Raw genomic sequence first — 6338 nt, 5'->3', positions numbered from 1 at the left:
TGGAGCTTTACTCTGTATCTAACCTGTACCTGCCCTGGGAGTGTTTGATGGAACAGTGTAGAGGGAGCTTTACTCTGTATCTAACCCCCTGTACCTGCCCTGGGAGTGTTTGATGGGACAGTGTAGAGGGAGCTTTACTCTGTATCTAACCCCCTGTACCTGCCCTGGGAGTGTTTGATGGGACAGTGTAGAGGGAGCTTTACTCTGTATCTAACCCATGCAGGAGGAATGGCCACCCGGGTTCAGAGTCTCAGCAGTGAATAAAAGGTGCACACTGCACTCTGCTGCCTCGAACAGCCTGTGCCACATAAATGGGCTTGCTCCATGTGTGGGTTGTACTATTTCTCTTAGAGGCATTGGCATATGAGTATTGAATCATAGAAAGGTTACAGCACAGAAGGAGGCCATTCAGCCCATAGAGTCCGTGCCGGCTCTATGCAAGAGCAATCCAACACTCCCCCATCCTTTCCCTGTAGCCCTGCAAATTTTTTCCTTTCAAGTAATTATCCCAGTTCCCTTTTGAAAGCCATGATTGAATCTGCCTCCACCACCCCCTCGGGCAGTGCATTCCAGATCCTAACCACTCGCTGTGTAAAAAAAAGTTTTTCCTCATGTCATCTTTGGTTCTTTTGCCAGTCACCTTAAATCTATGTCCCCTGTTCTTGACCCTTCCACCAAAGGAAACCCTTCATATGATTTTGAATACCTCTATCAAATCTCCTCTCAACCTTCTCTGCTCTAAGGAGAACCCCAGTTTCTCCAGTCTATCCACATAACTAAAGTCCCTCATCCCTGAAATCATTCCAGTAAATCTCTTCTGCACCCTCTCTAAGGCATCACATCTTTCCTAAAGTGCGTTGCCCAGAACTGGACACAGTACTCCAGATGTGGCCGAACCAGTGTTTTATAACTTCCTTGCTTTTGTACTCTATGCCTCTATTTATATAGCCCAGGATTCTGTATGCTTTTTTAGCCACTTTCTCACCTGCCCTACCACCTTCAATGATTTTGTTCACATATATCCCCAGATCACTGTGTTCTTGCACCTCCTTTTAGAATTGTGACCTCTAGTTTATATTGCCTCTCCTCGTTCTACCTGCCAAAATGTATCACTTCACACTTTTCTGTGTTAAATTTCATCTGTTACGTGTCCGCCCATTCCACCAGCCTGTCAATGTCCTCTTGAAGTCTATCACTATCCTCCTCACTGTTCATCTACACTTCCAAGTTTTGTGTCATCTGCAAATTTGGAAATTGTGCCCTGTACACCCAAGTTCAAGTCATTAATATATATCAAGAAAAGCAGTGGTCCCAGCGCCGACCCCTGGGGAACACCACTGTACACCTCCCTCCAGTCCGAAAAGCAACCGTTTCACCACTACTCCCTGTTTCCTGTCACTTAGCCAATTTTGTATCCATGCTGCTACTGCCCCCTTTATTCCATGGGCTTCAACTTTGATGACAAGCCTATTATGCGGCACTTTATCAAACGCCTTTTGAAAGTCCATATACACAACATCAACCACAATTTGCCCTCATCGACCCTCTCTGTTACCTCATCAAAAAACTCCATCAATTTGGTCAACACACGATTTGCCTTTAACAAATCTGTGCTGGCTTTCCTTAATCAATTCACACTTGTCCAAGTGACTGTTAATTTTGTCCTGGATTATCATTTCTAAAAGTTTCCCCACTACCGTGGTTAAACTGACTGGCCTGTAGTTGCTGGGTTTATCCTTACACCCTTTTTGAACAAGGGTGTAACATTTGCAATTCTCCAGTCCCTGCATCACCCCCCGTATCTAAGGATGTTTGGAAGATTATGGCCAGTACCTCCGCAATTTCCACCCTTACTTCCCTCAGCAACCTAGGATGCATCCCAGCTGGACCGGGTGAGTTATCTGCTCGGTACTAGATCCCTTGCTTTTTGTGGTATACATTACGATTTGGACTTAAAAGTAGGGGGCATGATTAAGAAATTTGCAGATGACACAAAGATAGGCCGTGTGTTGATAGTGAGGAGGAAAGCTGTAGACTGCAGGAAGATATCAATGGACTGGTCAGATGGGCAGAAAAGTGGCAAATGGACTTCAATCCGGAGATGTGTGAGGTAATGCATTTGGGGAGAGCAAACAAGGCAAGGGAATACACAATAAATGGGAGGATACTGAGAGGTGTAGTGGAGTGAGAGACCTTGGAGTGCATGTCCACAGATCCCTGAAGGTAGCAGGAGAGGTAGATAAGGTGGTTAAGAAGGCAAATGAAATGCTGTCCTTTATTAGCCGAGGCATAGAGTATAAAAGCAGGGAGGTTATGCTGGAACTGTATAAAAACACTAGTTAGGCCACAGCTTGAGTACTGCATACAGTTCTGGTCACCACATTACAGGATGTAATTGCAGCAGAGAGGGTGCAGAGGAGATTTACAAGGATGTTGCCAGGGCTAGAGAGTTTTAGCTATGAGGAAAGATTGGATAGGCTGGGGTTGTTTTCCTTGGAACAGAGGAGGCTGAGGGAAGATTTAATTGAGGTGTATAAAATTGTGAGGGGCCCAGTTACAGTTGATAGGAAGGACCTATTTTCCTTAGCAGAGGGGTTAATAACCAGGGGGCATAGATTAAAGTGATTGGTAAAAGGACTAGAGCAGAAATGAGAAAAAAAAATTTCACCCAGAGGGTGGTGGGGGTCTGGAACTCACTGCCTGAGAGGGTGGTAGAGGCAGAAACCCTCAACTCATTTAAAAAATACCTGGATGTGCACCAGAAGAGCCGTGGCCTGACGGGCTATGGACCAAATGCAGAAAAGTGGGATTAGGCTGGGTGGCACGTTTCTCAGCCGGCACGGACATGATGGGCCGAATGGCCTCCTTCTGTGCCGTAAATTTTCTATGATTCTATGAAGTACAGCCGGCCTTTCTAGTACCTCCTCTTTATCAATTTTTAGCCCATCCAGTATCTCAACTACATCTTTTATTGAGACTTAAGCAGCATCTTCTTCCTTGGTAAAGACAGATGCAAAGTACTCATTTAGTGCCTCAGCTATGCTCTCTGCCTCCATGCATAGATCTTCTTTTTGGTCCCTAATCGATCCCGCCCCTCCTCTTACCATCCATTTACTGTTTACATGCCTATGTAAGACTTCTGGATTCCCTTTTACACTTGCCGCCAGTCTATTCTCATACTCTCTCTCTTTGCCCCTCTTATTTCCTTTTTCGCTTCCCCTCTGAACTTTCTATATTCAACCTGGTTCTCACTTGTATTATCAACCTGACATCTGTCATACACCCCATGGAGTGTTCTTTGTTTGAATGTCTGAACTTTGTCTCAGGACGTTGCAGTAACGTGCCCTCCCTGTCTTTTCCTCTTCTCCCAGTCTTCGGAAGAGCAGCTCCGACGGGAAGTGGACTGGTGCATTGAGCAGCTGGAGCTCGGACTGCGCAATCAGAAAACCAGCCAGAGACAAGGTGTGTTTTGGAGCATGAAGGACTGTGTCACCGGAGTGAGATTGTTTGGTCAAATGGCCTTTTCTTGTTCCTTTCATTATCTGCAGACAACCCTTTAAGGAGTGAGGTACCCAACAAAACCATGTAGGTTGGCCAAATAGTACAGGCTGTGACTGACAAGGAACAGGACTGATGGGGTGTTTGTTGCAGGGATAATTAGTCTCTCAAACTCTCCTGCCACGGTGGAGAGCAAGTTCTCATTGTTAGTGAAGCCTGCAGATAAAGGACTGAGGAGTTTAGAAGAATGAGAGGTGATCTCATTAAACATACAAAATTCTTACAGGGCTCGACAGGGTAGATGCAGGGAGGATGTTTCCCCTGGCTGGGGAATCTAGAACCAGGGGTCACAGTCTCAGAATAAGGGGTTGGCCATTTAGGACTGAGATGAGGAGAAATTTCTTCACTCAGAGGGTGGTGAATCTTTGGAATTCTCTACCCCAGAGGGCTGTGGAGGCTCAGTCATTGAGTACATTCAAGACTGAGATCGATAGATTTCTAGATATTAAAGGCATCGAGGGATATGGGGATGGTGCAGGAAAATGGCATTGAGGTAGAAGATCAGCCATGATCTTATTGAATGGTGGATCAGGCTCGAGGGGCCGGACAGCCTACTCCTGCTCCTATTTATTATGTTCCATGTTGGGGGGGTGGTATTGACACAGGCAGCTCACCTGTCACAGAACAACGCAGATGGCCGCTGGCCATGCACAATCCCCTCACCTAGTCACTTCTTCCTTCTCTGCTTCTCCTGTCCTCCAAAGATGCAACACAAAAAGTGAAGAGTGAATTAGACTCGGCGGGTAGCTGCCTGCCGCCTCTCCGGGCCCTTACAGTACAGCGTGGGATAGATCAGGGTGCTGGGTAGGAGTAGAGGATGACGCTCTTTCTATTGCAGCTGACGGAGCCCTTCATGCACTGAGAACCCTGCGCAGCGAGAAAGCCCCACTGGTGAAGAAACGGCAGGTGATGAGATCCATCTTCGGAGACTACAGGAAGAAGATGGAGGAGGAGTGGCGGAAAGAATTCAAACTGATGCTGGCAGGTGAGAGGGGCTTTACCCGATCAGACCTGTTAACAGGAGGTGTGGTCAGGAGGGGAGGCAAAGAGCCAGTGGGAGGGAGAGAATGGGTTTGTGTACAGGGGCTAATGATTGAAGGGTAACTGGAGGATTGGAGAGCAGGTGTTGGTGTGTGACGGGGTGATGGGCTTGAGGATGATTGGAGGGTGGGGTCTGGGTGCCTGTGGCAGGGGGGCTCGGGGCAGAGCGCTTGTTTATAGTAATTGGCTTTTCTCGCTTCTTCCAGCTACAAAATCCGCTGACATCAAACCAGTTGGGGAGCAGACAAAGAGCAAAATCTTCCGGAAATCTGTGAATCAATCAAAGAAGGGTGGGGATTTTCCACGATCAGGCTCAGTGAGTCCCAAGATGAGCAGAGTAGAGTGTGTGAGCGAATGTGACAGAGACCAAAGTCACTTCCGGTTTAATTTCTTCTGAGTAATAGTGATTGAAGTGTGACTGATGAGCATCTGTCCATCACGGCCCTGGGGGACTTGTGCTCGTGCTCTGAGTTTCTCGCGTGTGGTGGTCGGAGGGGAGTCTGTACCCTGAGTTCCCCTCAAATCTTAAGTGCAAAACTCTTCATACAAATGGACACCTGCCTATTAGCCTGTGGCAGGCACCCCTGGGCTGCAGACGTGAACCCCCTAAGTTTTGCTGTGATAAATCCACGGTGCTTCCTGCCTCAGTGTGTTGTGTATGTCCAGGTACCCCAGTGTGTTGTGTATGTCCAGGTACCCCAGTGTGCTGTGTATGTCCAGGTACCCCAGTGTGCTGTGTATGTCCAGGTACCCCAGTGTGCTGGTTTGACCTGGTCAGCTGCCCAGTTTCGCTTGTGAGTACAGAGTAACTCTGGGTCCACACAGGGCAGCGTTGGTTTTACTGCTGCTGGGAGCTGCCTTCACTAAGGTAGGGCAGGACTGGGGAAAGATTGCTGCATAGGGACATTATGAGACCCTCCCAGTCAACCGGCCTCATTGAAGGCTTTTGGTGAATGGTATCCACTTCTCATTAGTTTCTGCCAGAGATCATTTAATAGAGAATAAGAGAGGTGGATGTGGGAATAGGTCTTTTCTGTTCTCAATGTTTCTCCGACCTTCACTCTCATTAAGATCCTCTGGGTGCCCTCCAGGCAAAGGTAGGGTCACTGTTGGCTAGAGATTGAATGAGGCTTTGGATATGTGGAGGATACTGCTGCAGAATCCAGGTTTACTGCTCACTTCCTGCTTGTAATGGGCCCATTCCCAAGCAGCCATTTGCTTTCTGGAGCGGGTTGGTGTCACATTTTCATTGTTAAGGGGCAGGTTGTACAGCCTCTCCTGCTGATGTCAGACTGGAACCTTGTTTTAACCATGTAGCTGCAGCGGGGACACAGACGGATGTTCACTTAAAGCCCTTATATTTTCCACTTCTTTTGACTTGTGTGGTGCGTTCACTCCTGTGTCAGCCCCTGGTGCCTGTCTGTAATCATATGCTGCAGGTGAATAAAAGATTTCTTGCTCTGTACAGTTAACTCTGGTACATTTACAGCACTCCACATTCTGCATGTGGCAAAAACAAGCAGCTAAACTGAAGCAGAGACTCTGTCTGTGGGTAGGATGTTTGTGATCACTCCCAGGGCAGGTACAGCACGGGTTAGACACAGAGTAAAGCTCCCTCTACACTGTCCCGTCAATCACTCCCAGGGCAGGTACAGCACGGGTTAGACACAGAGTAAAGCTCCCTCTACACTGTCCCGTCAATCACTCCCAGGGCAGGTACAGCACGGGTTAGACACAGA

The 6338-nt window shown here is 47.7% G+C and overlaps 1 long non-coding RNA gene across 1 annotated transcript; it reads left to right on the top strand.

The window, feature by feature from the left end:
• The first annotated feature begins 3346 nt into the window (after positions 1–3346).
• LOC137340817 (uncharacterized) lies at positions 3347–6064 on the top strand. The gene is made up of 3 exons (XR_010966871.1): positions 3347–3462; positions 4397–4543; positions 4806–6064. It is a non-coding gene; the product is annotated as an uncharacterized lncRNA (long non-coding RNA).
• Positions 6065–6338: the final 274 nt, after the last annotated feature.

The sequence above is a fragment of the Heptranchias perlo genome, chromosome 22 (genome assembly GCF_035084215.1).
Source record: "Heptranchias perlo isolate sHepPer1 chromosome 22, sHepPer1.hap1, whole genome shotgun sequence".
NCBI lineage: Eukaryota > Metazoa > Chordata > Chondrichthyes > Hexanchiformes > Hexanchidae > Heptranchias > Heptranchias perlo.
The sequence above is the reverse complement of the archived record's forward strand: the minus strand, read 5'-3'. Positions and strand labels throughout refer to the sequence as shown.